Here is a 19,454-nt window from a genome sequence, read left to right on the forward strand (position 1 = left end):
AAGTTTTATTTAATGTGCTTAACTATGGTTGGCAAAAATGTAGTTTTTAATATATGAGAAATTTTTCTACATAGTTGGATGAAAAAGGCCAGTTGAAAAGGCCGTCAAGACATGTAAGCAATTCTACTGCATATTATATATCCATATATAGCCATATATATAACATATATTCACGCCTGGTACCAAATTGACACCAAAATGTTATTATCTTTCAATAACATCGGTTGTTAAAGTATATACAAACGAAGTACGAAAACACTATGTAATGTTGAAACGCAGGTGAGTTGTTACTTTTTACTCACCCAGTAGATGAAAAAGACCAGAGTGAAAAAGACCGTCAAGACATTTGTTGACGTAAAGCAATTATTAATTAAAGCATATATTCACGCCTGGTACCAAACTGACAACAAAGTATTTATTATCTTTCAATAACATATATATAACATAACAATGGCATAAGTATATACATACGAACGAAAACACTACGTAATCACTACGTATTTATTATCTTTCAACAACATCGGTTGTCAAACTATGTAATCTTGAAAACGCAACGTTCTCAACATCTAAATTTTATACACATCCATTGTCTAAATGTTAACAAATCGACAACAATCAATGTCAATATTGAGTTTCCATTAAAGTCCTTCACAAGACAACAATAATGCGACAATTTGTTAAAAAATATATGATCTGCGTTATATTGTTGACTAGTGCAGGACTTTAGTTTCCACTAAAAAAACATGATATGTGCAACATATGTACATTATATGTGTGGTAGGTAAGTTTCATTTAAATCGGAGATAGTAAATCCTACTGTTGTCCGCTTTTACATGGATTCTCCCATTAGTACAATATACATAACGATACATCTTAATATAGGAGAGGTCTTCTAAAAACAAAGATCTTACGACTCTACTTGATAGTTTGTGCTTTCTAAACTAACACGTTTATCACTCAAATACAAACAAAAATTATAGAAATTATTATTTTACAAAGTTTTAATAAAATATGGGGTGTTAAGTTCAAAACATAATATATTTTAATATACGACATACAACCTATTGTTAATTAAATTTGTTCCATTTTTTTAGCAATAAAAAAAATTAATTTTTGTCTATATTCAAGTTCCCATTAAGTTTCTAAGACGGCAATATATTGTCTATCATTTGTTGCATATGTATCTCTTTGTTGTTGTAAATAGATCAACATTTTGATTTAAAGTGAAAACAAAACGAAACAGATGTCCCATTTCAAAATAAACGTTCAAATCTTTAACTGTTGTCATGTTGAATTTGACTCTATTCAAGAAAAATGAACAGCTGGATATTTCTACGTAAGAAGAAAAAAAAGCACCCATTGAAATACAAGAAAAGGACGAACCAAACAAAGCAAAAAAAAAATATAGTTATGAATACAATAAACTAACAACGTTTCTTATTCTACGTGCATAAATACCATTTCATAATGGCAAACAAAATCTAGAAAAATATCTATTCTATACTATTCAAACAAATAAGTATAAAACTTCTTAGAAACCCTAGCAGATCAATATTTGTACTTAACAGTTTGAAACATTATTTTTTTAGCATAAATAGTCTGCATACGTAATGAAAACTATTTTAGAATTCTAAGAACGCGTTTAACGTAAGTTGTTTTTGTCAGTTATTGTGTAATATTTCTTCAATAAGTTGTATTTTAGCAATTAAAAATAAAACGTAAAAAAGGATATATTAACAAATTCGATATCCTTTGATTGACATGTGCCACAATGTGTATGAATATGTTGTTGCACGAAACTAAGTATAGTATAGTTATACATGAAATATTCACCCTTGTACTCACTGACATATTTGCAACAGTTTTGACATCAAGTAACAACAATAAAACTAAAATAGAACAATAATTACGCGACAACAACCCCTTTGAAATGAAATATTTGTTAATAAACCCCTTGACAAAATAACAAAAAATAGTAAAATTACATTATAACAAAATGCAAAAAAAAAAAAATAACCAACAAATGCTCTAAAAAATGTAATAAAATATTGAAATATTGAGAAACTGAAATTGAGGGCACTGAACGAATGACCGACCGATCGAAATAAAAACGCTTGCAGAAACACTAGAAACCATTATTGTTGTTTTTCCGCATTTCTTTTTTCCAAAAGTATTTAAACTAAATAATACAAAATTGGCATATGCAAGCGAATGGAACTAAACTCACTGAATTGTTTGTTATTGTTATTCTGTAGCTTTTTAGTTTTTTTATAAAAAATAAAACAATAATAAATGAAAACAACAATAACAAAAAATATATATGTATGTGTTTACTTCAAGGTAAAGGTAATTTTTTCTCTAAATTGTCGTAGTTTAACTGGGGTGCCATTACAACTTCTTCTTCGGAGTAGATGCATTACTGTGCATGTTCGGGAAGTTGGTTGACTATACAGTGGCTTGAACGAAATTATACTTCGAAAACATGTAATTAATTGTAAATAAAGTCATTTGCCGAACTGTTCTGTTTTGATTCAATCAATACTAAGTTATTACTTGGCGAACTATAAATATCCAGAATTACATTCAACCCAACAAAGACAAAATTATTATATGGGGCCTGATATATAAAATTCAAAATTCTATAGAATGATACTAGAGTTTTAAAGTTTTCAAGTTCTCTTAAAATTGACATTGACTGAGTAAGATGCAATTTGTCATCCATTCTTGCATGAAAACCATTGGTGAGAGGTAGTGTCTTAAGCCTAACTTTATGCACTTAAAGGTTTTAGAAACCAAATCATATATGTCCATTAAATGTATGATCGAAGCTATTTCATGAGATCAAAAATAATAGGTGGACCGAGATTGACACAGCAGGTGGATCATATGTTGTCTTCACCAAACTCCGAATCAAAATCTCAACAAGAGAACATTGGTTTTCATTCACTATCCTTCGATACAAGGCAATATATGTCTTCAGTAACGTCTTAAAAGCGTATACGTTTTTGACATAAACTGATCTTGACTCTCTTTACATAAACTAATCTTGACTCTCTTGTCCCTGAATACAAATTCGTTAATACTTTTTATAGGCATATTTCTGGGCACTGTATGATTGAACGCAGGTCAGTTCGTATAGACTTTACAACAAACATTCATTGCAGCGTTGTATGTCAGCAGCTGCTACAATAGGCATAACAATGTTGTTGGTATTTTCTATGCAAAAGTTCTATACAACTCTTACGACGAAAAAGAAATTAATTTGGTTTATTTGGTCACAGTCACTGTTACTACACTTTAGTAGATACAATATACAACTTGATTGTGAATTGAACAAATATCTTTTATCTGACCCTTCTCCATCATTTTTACCGTATATGTGATGCAAGCTTCACTGGAATAACAAAAAGCACATATTGCGGACGAATAATTTTGCTAAAAGGTTTTGAGCTTCTCATTTAACGTGAGCTTCTCATTTAACGAGACCAAACCTTCAGAAAATCTAAGACCTAAACTGATGAATCCGCCAGATCGTGAACATTATTAGGCTTTCGAACGCTTTTAACGATTTAAAGCTAAATGAAAACTTCCTTATGTTATAACCCTGAAGACAGAATAACAAAATGTCATGCTATTCTCTAAAGACAAGATCATTTGCGAAATTATTTTATTTATTTTTATTTTATTCAATACAACTTCAAAATGCTCGAAATATCTTAGAAAAGATGACAGAGGCAGAAGTTTTATTTTCTGGTAAAATATGAAAATAATTTCCTGTTGCATGCAATCTTTTCAACCACTTTGACACATTTTTTAACCACTGTTTATTTTCTACGTAATGTAAGTAAAATACAACAACATGAAGCCTATGTATTGTAATGTACAATTACATGCAACTACATTAAAGTTCACTGCTACAGGGGGAAACAAACTATAAAAGAAACATAATAAAGAAAACAAAACAAAAAACCTCAAATTCTACTATGAATTACAACAAAAAAAAAACAACATTTGCAATTTTACTCTGTAACGCTCGTCATTTACAATACATTTAGTGTAACTGCGCGTTGTGCTTGTATTAGTGTGCAGCGAATCACATGTAGAATTATTTGTTGGTTGGTGTTGTTGCGCTTGCGCAAACAGCAGATGTCACTTTAATTTTCTACCAGTACTAATAAACATCAACAATAAGTTCGAGTTCAAATCTTCACTCGTTTTCAAAAAGCAGAAGTAATAAAACTCTATAAAAATAACAAGGAAAAATTACTGCTGCTGCATTCATCAGGGATTAATGTGGCTAGAACTGCCAAACTCGCGTTTAAATAGCTCAACTTCCCTTTCATTTTAAAGGTTCTCTGTGCGAGTAATAAAGGTGACAATAGTCATTGTAAAAAGATAGAAGGATAAAATGGTATGTATACCTTTGAAAAGTAATAAATGGATTTTCATCATGTAAAAACAAAATAGAATTCAATACAAGTGACCGAACTTTAGTGCGTGTTTGAGTTTGCATCTGGTTCTGCCTGCTCGTTTGTTTGCTTGTGTAATAAAATATAGGACTATTTCATGAACTATCGTAACTAAGTAGGGGGGCTTAAGTCACGTGTCATTGGCTTTTTTATGGCGCTGGCTTCTGACATTTCAATATAAAGGACAGCTAATTAAAAGGTATCTCATTTACAAACATTTACATTTTGAGAAATTTTGCGAATCACAACCTATAGATTAGGTTAATATCAAGATGTAGCTACATCCAATTTAATATCGGGACTGTTCCATTCGTTTCATAAGAAATGATTTTGGAGGTAATGTGGGGAAATCGAATTATAGATACAAGGATATGTATGCCACGACCATATTTCAGCAGGTTAGCATTTGATGTAGACAATTCTGTTAATTTAACCTTCTCGCTTTGGATAACATCAATCATGATCTTCTTTTAAACTTCTTGGTGATCACTTCCTTGCTAATTGGATTTGACTCCTCCGGGATCTCATAAACCGCAAGGAACGTTGGGCATTGCATTCTATTGACATATCATAAATCTACACAAACGAATATGATATATTTAATAATTGAGATTCGGATTAGAGATTCCTTCCTACCCCATGGTCAATAGATTGTTTTTATGTTGAAAGCGGGAGGCTCATAAACCGCAAGGAGCATTGGGCACTCCATTATATTGACACATCATTAATAGATTAGCTAAGGTATTGTATCTTCTCGGATTTCATAAGAGATATAGGATTTCGATGAAGGATTAAGATATTGTCGCTATAACTAGGTTTTCTCTTGCAAACTGCAAGTCCCTTCATTAGCTCCCATTGTATCCACAGATACATCTATAGGCACCATAAAAGTTTAGCTCTTTATGATATCTATATGAGATTCTATTCATAAGTTTCTTGAATAGTTGAAACAAAACAATTAATTGTCATAATGATGATCCTTTTCACTGCACCCCATGAAATGTTACCTTGATTAAAGTCCATAATCTCGGTGTTTTGTCAATCCCTAGCAGAAGAGGGCCTACCAATGTGGCACAAGATAAGGGATAATGTAGAATCTTGGAATTGTCGTACGCTGGATATGTCATAAGCTGGATAGATGATAATCAAAATCTTTGTTTTATCGGTGATTTTCTTTTATGGTTGTGTGTGTTGGTCGATCAGTTACGTGTCTAGATGCAGTTACTGACACAATATCGCAGAAGTGTTTTAGCTCTGTAAGATAGCTCGATTACTCAATCAAAGTGCTTGTGCTTAAACCGTGGCAAGTGGCGAACTGTCTATAGTCACTTCTATATATTTTCAAAATAAAATCCTTTTCCAAACAAATCCTCATACATAAAAATTATATTTCCTTGAACTGTAATAAATAAAAACAATAATAAATATGCAAAATGCCTGCAAACACCAACTGCCTCTTCTGTAATGTAATTGTAATTTAAGAAATTACTGATTTTCCATGCTCATTAAATATTGATAGTAATTTCCAGAAAATACAAGTAACCGAAAAATCACATCACACCATTATAAACCCTAATTGAACAGCTGTAATTTACCTTTTTTAAGTTTCATTCATAAATCTTTAAATCGACGATAAACAGATACACGCATGCGCAAAACCTCCCGGAATACAGCGGTACTACTTGCAAACGAATAAATTACAAAAATAAATGAAAAAAGAAAAAAATACAACAATAAACATTTAACCTAATTTAAAATTATTTCTTTTTTGGTTTTGTTCTTCATACCTTTCAAAATCAATCTATTTCTCATAATTTCTCAAAATGTTGATGACCGTAAAAATCTTACAGATACTTGCACATACATATGTACATACACACATAAATCTTTAACCAAAAAAGCTGAAAAAACAATATTAAGAATTCGTAATTCGCATACCATTTCATAATCATACACAGATTCTTTTTACCTGTGATAGTTTTTTCTTCAGTTTTTGTAGTTGTTGCTGTTCTTTAGGAAGATACCAGTTTTCTAAATTTGGGACAACAGATACATGCACACACATTCATTATAAATAAGTATTAGTCCCATAAAGAGACTATGCAACAGCAACAGATTAACTATTTTCTTCACAATTTATTCACATTTTGTGAAATATTTTGTTTTTTGCCTTCTTTGTTATATGCTTCGCCTCTTTAGTATGTGAATTTGAATTTTTGTGCTCTTCAAAAGTAATAAATTGAAGATTGTATTTTGATTTTTGTTTTCGAGTTCAAATATGCTGAATATATAGAGATGATGGTCACAAATTTCGAACTAACTACTCACATTACAGTTAAAGAAAATATAAAGTTTTTTTTTCTAATTATTAACAAATTTTAGAATTTTGACCTGCTAATACAGTACTAAATGCAGTCGTCTAAGAAGTACAATATTTATGGTAACTGTCTATAAAAGTAAAAAGACTTTTAGAAATTATTTTTTTTATATATATTAATTATGATAATCTTTCAAAATTTCGAGAAAAATTCCATTTTCTAAAAGAATTAAAAATCCCATTCTAAAGGCGAAGCATTTTAGTCATTCGACCTATCTTAAATCGGAAGTTCGAAAACTGCATTGAATTCATACTATTACACTATTTCTCAATCAGGCGGTTCACACGTGGAATTGAAAATGTTTTCTTTCAAATCAAAATACACAAAGACCCAAGCGACGAATTTAAAATATGACAATACCTATGACTTTACAGAAGATGTCAAAATCCCCGAAAGAAGTCTACTGTGAAGTCTTTTCAAATTACTATAGCACAATCCAGGCCATGCGTCTCTTAAAGAGACAAGAAAACAAATTTGCTAAAAAAAAGAGCCGAAGAAAATTACTTTCTTAGGCCGCATTTAAGTTTGAATTAAATCTTCTAATCAAAGTTATTTTAAATTTTCTAACGAATCTAGTTTGACAAATATAAAGTCTAGTGGATCTGATTCCGAATATCTGTCAATTAGAATAAAGGTATTAAAAAACTTCCTACCATCTCAATATTTTTCTTCCTTTGTGGTTCTACGCACTATTCTTTTACTTCAAGTCTCCGTGTGGGATTTTTTTCTTTGAGGAGTATATTTTATTTATTTTAAAAATCACATATTCTCTCAGTGTAACTCCACATTCATCCAAAACATAATGTATGCATATATTCCTGTTTGTCTGTGTATTTGTTGTTATAAATTTAGTTGTTGTTTTTGCATTCATTTCTACTCTTAAAAGGCGGCTTTTGTTTGAAAATTCCAGGAATTACCTTAAGCAAGTTATTGGCCCAGCAAAAGGACAATAACAGACACAAACACGCTCTTATTCTCATAAACAACATGCTGTTGCTGGCTCTTTTTCCTTCAACTAAAAACAACTAACAACAACATCATCATCAACAGCAGCAGCAATAACAACATCAGCACCATTGTTACGGAGTAAACTTTATAGTGCTTTTACCAATCATGAGAGTATTTAGTAAAGATCTTCTTCATCATCAGCATTTTTCAAGATCGTCGTACTAGTTTTTGTAGAGTGTGTCTTGTTTTCGGACTCTTGTCTTTTACCTTTAATTTCAATTCATTTTATTTTTTTACTCAAAGTCTTTAGGAGATAACAAAAGGAACATTTTTCAAAATAACTATGTATTTAGACTGCGCAGGCTCACAGTTTTGTGATGTGATTTAGAGAAGTTGCAAAATCGCAACAACATCACCAACAACAAACTATAAAAGAGGAGGATTTTAAAATTACAAATCCGAACTGGGAAGGAAAAATAATAACAACTACAATGATCTTAAGCAAAAGCAACAAATAAAAGGAAAACACATTTTTAAATAAGTAGCAAAAAAATAAAAGAATAGTATCCTACATAAAAACTAAGAACAAAGCTCTACGTGACACATTGATTTGAGAAGATATTTTTGTTTATATTTTATATATTTTTTAAGTCTTTTAAAAAATAATATTAATTAATACAATTTATCAAATATTAACTAATACATATTATATGTTTTAACCTTCGACCCTGTAAATCAAGTTCTGTTTAATAGTTAGGACCGTTACCTAAGTGTGTAATAATTAAAATTATTATTATTTACAGCTCATGAATATTTTTAAAAATTCAAACTAGTTTTGTTTATACCTCCCGAAAAAAATAATTCATCAATCCCTTATTTTTAAGCTACATATTTCTGTTTCTAAATACATTTAAATTTTCACTTAATTAGCATCTTTGAAAATTCTTCAACATCACAAAATCCCAAACAACCACTGTACTTGCCACTAAATGAGGCAACAACCCGAATGTGTATTTTCAAGTTGAATTACTTGGTAACTGATGATCATGAGAAACGAAATGATCATCATTCATCCAACTTTGGCAAACAACAAACAGGATATCTTAACAAGATATTTTATTCTTGGTTTTTTTCTCATCTCATTTAATTTTTTATATTTTATTGTTTTTGTTGCTAATTTTATTTTGTGTCAGTCGAAAAGATTTAATTTTTTATTTATTTTTTTTTTTTGCTGTCGTCTTCTAAAAGTAATAACTGTTTGATAATCTCTCACGAAAAGTATTGAAAGGAAACAATAGGAAGTCCTACTCAAAAAACCAAAAAAAAAAACTTCATCTTACTTTTGTTTCGTGTGAAATAAAAATATAAAATTTGTTTAAACACAACGAGTATTTAGTGAAAACATCATTAGTCTAGTTAGTGGTAGAACTATTCCTTTTTAAATGTGGGTTTCTGTTTTTTGCCGATAATGATCAATGACCATCCTAGAATGTTACATATGTTTGCTAAATGTGTTTTTCTTTAATTAGAGACTTCATGGATTGAAATTAATTAATTTTAAGTGTAATTAACACCTGATCTAAACAAGATCGTTAACATTTTCAATGTACTTTAGTTTCTATGCTACATATGAAGTACCCAAGTTTTGTACTGCTTTCGTTTTGCCCTTAACTGTCTTAAGTTTTACCTAAACTTTTTGGTTGGAGAACAGTTTTCTGAAGATATTTTTTTTTTATTTGCCAAGTACTTGCGTAGTCTGTTTACTCAGTTTAGTTAAGTTTCGGTTCTAGGTCAGTTCTATTTCATTTCAACTGCAGTTGAGTTCTAGTGCAATGCTAGTTCAGGCCTTCTCAGTTCTAAATAAATTCCAAATAAATTTAGTTCTAGTTCAGTTCTAGTTCAGTTCTAGTTCAGTTCTAGTTCAGTTCTAGTTCAGTTCTAATTCAGTTCTAGTTCAGTTCTAGTTCAGTTCTAGTTCAGTTCTAGTTCAGTTCTAGTTCAGTTCTAGTTCAGTTCTAGTTCAGTTCTAGTTCAGTTCTAGTTCAGTTCTAGTTCAGTTATAGTTCAGTTCTAGTTCAGTTTTAGTTCAGGTCTAGTTCTGTTCTAGTTCATTATTAATTCAGTTCTAGTTCAGTTCCAATAAAGTTCAACTTCAGTTTTTGTTCAGTTCGATATCAGTTATGTTCTTCAAAACCAATGCACTAGTTACCAATTCTGACTTAAGAATAGTGCTAATTAGATATGGTGCTAATCGGCCGGTATCGTCCAATGTTCACAATTATCGGAATCATATTTAATTCGATCAATTTTACAAATTACTTGAAAGCGTAAACTTCACAAATCTATTGTTTCAGCTTAATATGTCCTTCAGTTGCCGACGTTACTCAAAAAGTGCATAAAGACGTCAATAATCTCTTATATACACTCTACAATTTCCAAAATTTCTGCCGTAACCTATGGGTATAAAATAAATAACAGATACATTTTGAAACCAAAATTATTTGTTCTCAAATATTTTCAATCCTAAAACTCCATATACGAATGATTATTGAGTTCCTATTAAGCAGCATTAAATTTGTGTCATAAAATGTTGCAAACTTTTCCTACCTGTTAGATATGGTATAATTTATCAAAAATTCCACACACAAAAGATAAAAATAAATATTAAAACATTTATACTATTTTGGTTCTTCAATATTTTTTCCTATTAAATGGTTAAAACTATAACAAAAACAATCGTTTGCAATGTGGGCAGCAGAAGAACCGTGACTTATTTTTATTTATTTATTTTTAGACAACCAAAAAGGCAAACTTATGAAAAAAATCGTGATTTTTATTTGATTGTTTTCTAAAAATACAATCTTACTAAAAGACTACATAGAGAAACTTGCAAAAAATCAAAAAAAAAAAAAAAAATACTAAAGAAAATTTCGGTATACGAACAAATACAAGAAAAAAAATTAAATCATGAATACATAGTTTGGAGTATGGGAGAGGAACAATTGTAGCAAACAAAAGTTGGAAAAGAACATATTTAGACATTGTGAGCACTTTCAGTTTTTAATAAAAGCGCTTAAAAGAACAAACAACGAAACAGTCAGAAAAAAAGGACATTAAAGGAAAAAAAATTAACAGTATTTGAAAAAAGGGGGTTGCAACATGACTGGGTAGCAAGGCAGTCTGACAGGCGAAGAGACTGTCATACCCTTGGGCAATAATACTTTGGGTAGTGAAGGTTCGTTTAACCAAAAAAAATTTCAATTTTTTCTCCTTTTTTTCATATTCAAAAAGCTTGATGGGTGATTGTCAATAATTGAAAAGAAGCGATTTTTTGTTTGTTCTTCGAGTACATGGTGTTTTAAATGAAACGAACAAGAATTTTTAGCTGCCAGCCATGTACTATTATGCATGTATAAAATGGTGGATGTACAATCAACGACAAAAAAGTGGTCGTTTTAATTTAGCCTCAAGATCTAACATTTTGGGATTTAATCGGTTCAACTTTTTATAGCAGTAATTAATCATTTTACAAAAAAATAGCAAGTACCTTAATGTTTATATACAAAAAAAGGCTATAATTTTAATTAAAAAATGGTGATAGGTAAACGAGGTACTTACACTTTTTCGATTATGAGATCACGGTGCCATCCAATCATCTTCAGCCAAAATTGTAGTCGATTGGCATTATTATCCCAAATTCGAAAAAAATTACTTTTGTAAGCTCTTAACATTAACCAACTGATGTTTATATATTTTTGTCGTTGACTGTATAAAACTAATAGAATTCATTCCAAAAAAAACCAAAAGAAAAAGTCCTCAATTTAATGCACAAATAATTCTTGATTAGTAGGTTGATTTTTTGGTTTTTTTATACATTCCTTGGTACAACTTTTTTATATACGAAAAAGGACTTCATGTTCACTTATGTCCATTTTCCTCGAATCACAAAAAGTTTTAAAGGCAAACAAAAAAGGGTAAAAACCCAGCAATTAAAGCACAGAACTGTACACAATTTAACATACAATTATTGTCACATACAACAACAGCAGCAGCAGCAAAATTTGCCTCTGCAATAGAAAAGAACTAATAAAAGATGTTGCATGTATGCATATGTATGTATATGTCAAGGAAATAACCCCAGACTAGACATCTTCGGGAAGGTAATTTTTCTTTAGTATGAGTTTATGACGTTTTATCAACAATAACGAAAACTGATGTATAAAAGAAAATAAACAAACAAATAACAGAACAAATTAAATGTCAATGTTACAGACACAGAGCGATGGACAGACAGAAAGTCCAACCAAAAAACATAACAGTCAAATCGTCAAATGTTTGGTGCGTGTGCATGTATGCTTTCTAATGTGTATTTTTTTTTAAAACATCCTTGTGCTGCTGTTTTATGTAAATGAAAATTATTTCAATTTGAAATGTTTAATTGTTTGTTTTTCTCCACTTAGTGTTTATGATTTTCTTTAACTAATTATAATTTTAAAAAACTTTGGCGGTGGGAAAATCCATTATAATATTAAAATTCATCATACCATCGGATTGCATTTCATAGTTGTTTGATTAAAAGCCATTATCTGTCGAGAGTTAGGCGAAGTATTTACCTTTAAAGCACTGAAACTTTGCTGCATACTTATTTCAGTTAATAGCCCTGAATTGTGGTTCCTAGCTTAGTGGTTTTTTTGTCCGTCTATCTGACTAGCTGTCTATTTAAACCTTGTGCGAAATTTTCAATATTTTTAAACAATATGTGGACCCTAAATGTTTTTAGTCATAAGCTAAGACCATAATTTCACCGGAACTTACGAGTATACGTCTCTTTGAAATGCTAATTTTAAAGAGACTAAATTTTGTATAAGCACAAATACCCAACAAAAATAAAACAGAAGTACTTCCAAAAGAATAACATTTAAAACCACTTCAATAGTAGTACTAAGTAAATTTGTTTAGGATGAAGAAGAGGAATCAATAGAACATCTTCTTTGCCACTGTCCGACTTCGGTATCTGGGACATCGATTTCTGGAGTACACTTTAGAATTATCAGGGACTAAAATAGGTAACCTGAACGCCTTTTTCAGGCATTGTGGATGGTTTGACGAGACAAACTCAACTAGCACTGATTAGAAGCTTTTTCGTGTTATGTTCTTAATCTCTCTATCTATCTTAATCTCCATCTTTCAATATCTTCTATTACTATTGATACCCCTTATTATCTCTTCACTATTGTCTCTTACCATAACTTTCTATGTCCTCTTCCTGTTTTCTTTTTAATATACTTATAGGTATCACAAAGGCACCAAAAGGACCAACGCGTCATCTATTGCAACCTGAACTACCAACCAACCAATTTGGTTACCTTTTGTGGAAGTGATGTTTATTGACTTCCAAAGAAGGGAAAAAATCCAATTTGGTTTAAAATTGAAGGTCTTTTGTACTGAAAATTTTTGAATGAAACCCATTTTATTTTGGAGTTGATTGATAAATCCGTGTAATATTTTTATTTATTTATATATATATTTTTTAAGTCAAATTAGTTGTATTCTATAATACTACAATTTCCCTTCTAATAACTTCCAAAAAAAGAGAATGACTTCATTTGTAGTGAATTTGGAATCAAATAAAAATAACATCTCTCCTATTACAAGCCTGTGTTAAAATCATCACTTCTTCAGGGTTTTTCCGTACTTCCACGGAGTAAGTTCTACTTCTTTTTCGCTTCTTTGGAAGTTCTTTTTTTGCTGGGTAGATATGCCGATTTTCCATTAATAGTTCCATTAAATTCAGAATGATTAATTGAGTCAGTTTAATTCAAACTTGACTATAGAACAGTCTGTAGTCTTGACTATAGAACAGTCTATAGTCTTGACTATAGAACAGTCTATAGTCTTGACTATAGCACAGTCTATAATATTGACTATAGCACAGTCTATAGTCTTGACTATAGCACAGTCTATAGTCTTGACTATAGCACAGCCTATAGTCTTGACTATAGCACAGTCTATAGTCTTGACTATTGCACAGTCTATAGTGTTGACTAAGTATAGCACAGTCTGTAGTGTTGACTATAGTACAGTCTATAGTGTTGACTATAGCACAGTCTATAGTCTTGACTATAGCACAGTCTATAGACTTGGCTATAGCACAGTCTATAGACTTGGCTATAGAACAGTCTATAGTCTTGGCTATAGCACAGTCTATGAATATAAGATTCTATAGTCTTGACTAGATTATTATAACGATTTACACGGAAAACAAAAATCACACCAAAAATCACCGGAATTTTATTTAAATTTTAACATTTTCTAAATCACGTAATTGTCTCTTCCTTTACATCCGCGACTTACGTCTATAAGATCTATTAAATAAGGGCATGCTCGGATCTATGTGCGGTAAAGGGGAAAACGCTCGAACTAGATCCGCGGCTGAATAAGGAGCAATATAGTACTTAGCGCTTATTAATTATATTCTTGATATCTGGGGTCGACTACCAAATTGATCGTATATATTCGGTTTTATTCAATTCTACCAGTTTGTGTATTAAGACTAATGAATACTTCTTGTGATGCATATCCTCTTTAATATTTTGGAGTTAGAAATCACTGGCTTTTTAAGACATTCTAACAATAAAAGTTCACGGCTCCACCGCTAAGATATCTTAAGCTAAGTAAATGATAAGACTTTGATAATGATATTTATAGCTAATTGTTCGTGAAATCTTAAGTAATACGCCTAAGTTTTGTAGATTAAACTTTGTTCAGTCTTTTTTTGTATCAGGAATTCGATTAAGAACTCACTTATTAATCATTTGTCTGCGAGATAAGAGTTCTGATTTAAGTTTAATAACTGATTCGCTATTGACGATCAACTAATATTCTAATTTTGTTGTGTAGGATGATTTGAACTAGTTTTTTAATATTATGCTCTATATTCAGAATCCTTTATAAAGGTTACAAAATAATTGCACTTCATACATCTAGTAGAGAAATTGGTATCTAAGGAACCATAAGAAGTATATAAATGTACCTATAACTAACGGTAACTTATTGCAACGCAATATCCAGCAAGTCCTATTCACGTAGATTCAACCAAATGGCTTATATAATTAACCAACACTTTACTCTATATAAAACTTTCAATCTCCCCTCAAAAAAGGTTTCTATCGCTACTACTCTTATAGTTGGTGGTTCTTTCTTAGTTTTTTTCATTCCTACAATTCATTCCAATTATAAGTGCATTGTAATCGAGACTCCAGAAAGAAGTTCTAAAGAATTCGGTTACTTTAGTGTAAAACTAAACATTTTTGCAGCTGTCGTCCTCATTAAGGTCTTTTATACCAATAGTGGATTTTATAACACGAGTACAATACTCCGTAGTTAGTTTTAGTTTCATTACTTTTCTTTGACTCGTACACGTTTTATATCATGGACGAAACCAAGGGTGGTAGTTGCCACTGTTGTTCTTCAAATGTTCAATGACTGACTGGTAATTTTCAAAAGAGTACAGAGAATTGGAAAGCAAACAAAGCGGCAAAAAAAGCGTAAATAAACTCCTAACCACTCTTGACAAAACCTATAGAGAAAAGAAATAGCACGTACCACAATAATTATCACATTTCGTATTTTTATTAGTAAACGAAAGAGCCGCTAAAGAACTTGTAGTATTCTTCATAGTCATACCTCAAATTATGATAAGAAATTTTTACAACTATCAACAAGAATTTCAAACAAATCGTCGCTTGTTGAAATTTTATTTGAAGTTATTTTAATTGTTTATTAAAATGTTTGAAACGTAAAAGAAAAACTCAAGTTAGTTAATTTGATTTAAGTATAAAAAGATTTATTATTTGCTAAATTTGTATATATCCTTGTTCTAAGACTAGTTTATAGTCTTTAATAATTCCGACTATATAACTTCTGTAGTCTTGACTATAGCACTGCCTATAGCCATGAATATAGTACTGTCTATAGCCTTGACTATGGTACTGTCTATACCCTTTATTACAGAACAGTTTATATTCTTTACTATAGCACAGTGTATAGTCTTGACTATATCACAGTCTATAGTCTTGACTATATCACAGTCTATAGTCTTGACTATATCACAGTTTATAGTATTGACTATATCACAGTCTATAGTCTTGACTATAGCACAGTCTTTAGTCTTGACTATAGCACGGTCTATAGTCTTGAATACAGAACATACTATTGTCTTGACTACAGAACATACTATAGTCTTGACTACAGAACATACTATAGTTTTGACTACAGAACATACTATAGTCCTGACTATAGAACATACTATAGTCCTGACTATAGAACATTCTATAGACTTGCCTATAGAACATTCTATAGACTTGACTATAGGCCATTCTATAGTCTTGACTATATACCATTCTATATTATATAAAAGTCTATAGTTTTGAATATAGAACTGTCTATAGTCTTGAATATAGAACAGACTATAGTCTTGACTACAGAACTTGATTACCTTGACTACAGAACAGACTATAAAAGTCTATAGTTTTGAATATAGAACTGTCTATAGTGTTGAATATAGAACAGACTATAGTCTTGACTATAGAACTTGATTACCTTGAACAACACAAGACTATAGAACATAGTCAATACTATATAATGGTCTGTAGTATTGAATGGAGAACTGTTTATAGTCTTGAATATAGAACAGAATATAGTATTGATTAATTACACGTATATTTACACGCAGTCTATGGTTCTGGCCAATATATTGTTTAAGTCTGTAATTTTGATTACAGACTAGTCTATAAATTTATACGGAAAACAAAAATCACACCAATAATGAGATTTCGATGTCAAAATTAGCATATAAACACCATAACAGCAAACGTTTTGACAGCTGTCAAAATAAATACTTTTCAAAGACTGTACTTTTATATTTTCCCTTCTTCAAGTAAAATTCATTGATATAGTGTATATAACTATACCTCCCACAAAATTATATTAAAATTTAAACTAATCCTTAAGGTTTCCTGCTTTTGTGGGTAACACCTAATCTATTAGAGTACAAATGAAAAATTTGAAAACACCTGTTACTGGTATATTTTGCAAAAATATTCATAAAATGAGCCTACCTTCACTATTATGATGGACAACAACTGTTAATATTTTGTTACGCTTTAACAAATGGACTTTAAAATTGCATCCTCTTTTTGCGTTCTTCTATATTTTAAACCTTATGACTTTAATCCTTTAATAAATTTGCATAAATGGATGAAACAAATAGCAAACGGTAAAATAAAGGGTGCATTCTGGACTATATACATGTTTGGAAGATTTACTATTTTTTTGTTTTTTTTTTTTTATTATTTTGGCATGAAACCAATTTAAGAGGTTTCAAACACAACATGCATATTATTTAATTTTTTTGTTGAGTTTTTGTGTATTATTGATTCATTTTTACGGCGTAAAACTCGACTACTTTACCTCCCATGTTTTTGGGAAGAGTAGCAGCAGCAGCCAAAAAATACCAAGCAGCATCAAAAAATACCAAGCAGCATCAAAATTATCCTCATCATAATCAGGCGATTGTAGTAGTAAGCAAGAGCAAGTTACCAGCCAACAAACCAACCATCCATCTATACACAACCAGCCAGCCAGACAGTATTGTTTTAAAGTGGTAGTTTATGAAGTTTAACCTTGTTTGATTTCAGTTGTATTTTTTTAGTTTTTTTTCTTTCTGAAAGTAAAATTTTGTGTAATTTGTTTCTATGGTTTTGTACTGCTTTTAAACAGCATCCCTTAAATTTAAATACAAATACACTTTTATTCTTACTACTTGCAATATTCCGAATTTATAAAAGATTTTTATTTTATTTATTGCAGCATTTCAATAAAAAATAGGGTGACTTTTTGTGATTTTCTGCTAATTTTTCTGGTGCTTTGAAAAAAATTTGAGATGTTGTGCAAAAAAAACTACAAAACAATTTGACTAGTTTTTGGGTTTTTTGTTTTGGAAAATAATGCATTTTTTCCAACAATAACAACCAGAACAGCAATATCTATCATCTTATAATGTTTAAGATAATTTTATCTTTATACCTGAAAGAAACAACAACAATACAAACATTTTTGATCAAAGGTAAATGCACTTTAAGTAAAACCTAACTTAAAGAAACAAAAACAAAAAATATCAGTTGCTTTAAGAGAATGAGAGCAAAAATTCCAGGTGTTTATATAAGAGATTTTTGTTCATTTATATAGAGAAAGAGAGAACATAAAGTTGATCTCTTTAAAAATCTATTAAATTTTAATAAATTCCTTTAGTTAAGTAATGTCAACTATGTGGAAAAAAAATAAAATTTTTTCCGAAAAGCATTCACTCTAAAAATATTTATAACAACCAAAAACAATAACCCAAGAGCTTTGAATAGTCAAATATCGTCGAGTTAGACTGCCATGTAAATGTAGTGCACATCTTATAAACCATCAACCGATTGAAGCTTATTGCAATAAACTTTACAATAATAATTCCTTGTATTGTTAGTATAGGATGTAGTTCAGTTATTTTTGAAATACGTTTATTGGTTCATTTGCTTTCAAATCAAATTCAACGCTGCAGACCGATTATAAAATGTTTGCACTAATCTTTGGTTGGACCTCCCGAATTAAAATCCTTATAAGATAAGACTGGATTGCAATGATGCAAATCCGAAGTGGTATCAACGGATAGATGTTCTGCGATGAGCTTAGTCCAATCCATGATAAGTATGGATTTTCAAGAATATCACAAAAGACCATGTGATATAACATTATAAGTCATTATTTTAACATGGCCATGTCATTGGAAGCAAGTACTTATTACAATGACTTACAAGTAATTAAAAAAATCAGTCAATGCAAATGGTGTTAAAAACTTATACTATAACTTCATGCAGAAGCTGAGAAAGTATTTATATAACACATTATAAATAAGATGTTATTAAAGTACTTCTATGTAATCGAAACGATAAGAATGAGTCTTTAAAAAGTATGTTAATAAGTAAGCGGTTTCAGTTGCAAGTCATTGCCAAATTTAAATAAAAATATTCTACGATTTTTCATATTTACTTTATGGGAAATCCCGAGTTTCTCACGAGTTTCTAAGATACATACATATATCAAAATGGACCATGTGTTATCGCTAAGTGCCACATTCTCACATAAGCTAACCTAAATTAAAGGAAAACTAACTTCCTTTGAATTCAAATTGCCTTCGGAGGACAGAAACATTAATATCGACATGCATTTCAAAAGCTTCAATTTTTTAAATATATTGACAACACTGTAACGATCCTTCTAGTAGGTGAGTACGAAAACCTCCCCTAATTATTAAATTACTCAACAGATCTCTTTCTAATTTACAAGAAATCGCAAACAAAAGAGAGTTTCTATTCATACACTTGAGAGATTAAATACGCCGTGTTACAAAAAAGAGAGAAACCAGACAAAACAAAAAAACTGTATGCATTTCATTGCAATATACAACAAAAATGCACCACCACCATTTGTTGTTGTCAATCTTTCAGTACATTTATTGGTGTTGTATATGCGTGTGTGTGTGTGTTTGTATTGATGTTTGAGTGTAAGTGAGTTTTAGGTCTCTATTTTTAAGGGATTTTTACGATAGTAAACG

The 19,454-nt window shown here is 30.4% G+C and overlaps 1 protein-coding gene across 1 annotated transcript in view; it reads left to right on the forward strand.

Moving 5' to 3' along the window:
* Positions 1-19,454, forward strand: part of LOC111676161 (transcription factor E2f1) — an 88,022-nt gene that overhangs the window by 38,319 nt on the left and 30,249 nt on the right. The gene's annotated exons all lie outside the window — the stretch shown is intronic.

The sequence above is a fragment of the Lucilia cuprina genome, chromosome 4 (genome assembly GCF_022045245.1).
Source record: "Lucilia cuprina isolate Lc7/37 chromosome 4, ASM2204524v1, whole genome shotgun sequence".
Classification (NCBI taxonomy): Eukaryota; Metazoa; Arthropoda; class Insecta; order Diptera; family Calliphoridae; genus Lucilia; species Lucilia cuprina.